At 36.1% G+C, this 1,492-nt stretch overlaps 1 long non-coding RNA gene across 1 annotated transcript in view; it reads left to right on the top strand.

Annotated features, from left to right (window-relative positions):
- The first annotated feature begins 976 nt into the window (after nucleotides 1–976).
- Nucleotides 977–1,492, top strand: part of LOC106882522 (uncharacterized) — an 18,247-nt gene continuing 17,731 nt past the window's right edge. The window contains exon 1 of the long non-coding RNA XR_001411014.2: nucleotides 977–1,001. This is a non-coding gene — a long non-coding RNA (uncharacterized LOC106882522). The remainder of the gene's footprint in view (nucleotides 1,002–1,492) is intronic.

Below are 1,492 nucleotides of genomic sequence, written 5' to 3'. Positions count from 1 at the left end.
TAATGAAATTTTCTACAAATACCTTTCAGATGGTGTAGATTATGATTATGTCGGAATTTGGAATTAAAGTTTGTTCCCCCCGCCCATATTCTTAATCTCCGTACTTTTCCATGTAGATTGAACAAAAAAATTTGAAAAAAAAGTTAAAAATTAAAAATGAGGGTGCGGAGAGGGGAATTGAAAATTTTGAAAACATAGTTTTTGCATATTCGGAATCTCCGTCGTCGAAAACAGGAATCCAGTGAGACAAAAAAAAAAGAAAGAAAAACAGAAAGGTCAGTTTCGGGAGGCGGGACTGTGCGTCAGGCCATGAGGGTGCTTATCTCCCACTTTGTAAACATAAGGACACAGGAAATGTGTCAAGGCCGACAGGAAACGGTCCTTCCTAGGGCTAAATAGCACTAGTATCATTTCCTTTCATGGGACTGTCGCATTAAGTTGACAACATACCACCACTTTATATATATATAATTAATCCAAAATAAATAAATAAGAACGAGGAAAAACAGAACAGGAAAAAAACAACGCGAGGACATGGTACATGCAAAGTATTAGCAGACGCTCAGGGAAAGAAAGGAAAGTTTCGAGTAAAGTTCTTCGTCAGAAACAGGAGATGGAGGAAAGGACATCGCCAACGATCTACATGTGGTTACACTTAGAAATGATCAGAAGGGATATATATTAACTCATTTTATCTAAACTGGAATGCAAGATTTCCACGTTCATGTTTGAATTTTTTGTGTTTCTATAATATTATTCGCTTTTATGCATTCACTAACTCGTTGGGCATATAACAACAAGTCAGCCGACACTAAAATCTTTATCAATGTACCTGAAAAGACCCAAACGGATGGGTCGAAACATGTTGTACCCAATAAAAGTCTAATACGAAATCCATCGCCTACTTTTAATTAATACTATTACCCTATTACCCTAACTGCTACTGCAGAGTTCCTGAAGTAAATCCAACAGAAGTGTACCACAACTGCAGATGACAACAGGTAGCCTAAACTGTGCCTGTGCTCTACTCAGTATTTAAACACGCTAATCGAATTATACTTATTTGTCAAAGCTATTTATTATATATATGTATGTGTGCGTGTGTGTTTTATCTTTTATTTGTTTTTCATTAGACTGCGGCCTTGCTGGGGCATCACCTTGAATTTTTAGTTGAATGAATAGAACCTAATACTTATTTTTTTCAACACCAGTTGTCAAGCGGCAGTGGAGGACAAGCACTGACATACACATACACACACAGCTGATGAAGGAAATGTTTCTATGTGGCCTGTGTGTTTTCTGTACTCTGTTTATCATTTTGTCTACGTTTTGTTTGCAACGTCCTGTACCCAGATATGCATCTATATATACAAGTAGATGTAGGTATGTACATACATGTACGTATATATGCATATGCTCATTATATATATATATATATATATATATATATAACGTGAGAGAGTTAGGGGTTGGGGGTATATATATATATATA

Source organism: Octopus bimaculoides, chromosome 5, assembly GCF_001194135.2.
Source record: "Octopus bimaculoides isolate UCB-OBI-ISO-001 chromosome 5, ASM119413v2, whole genome shotgun sequence".
Lineage (NCBI taxonomy): Eukaryota > Metazoa > Mollusca > Cephalopoda > Octopoda > Octopodidae > Octopus > Octopus bimaculoides.
Note: the sequence above shows the minus strand (reverse complement) of the source record. Positions and strands in the feature narration are given on the sequence as shown.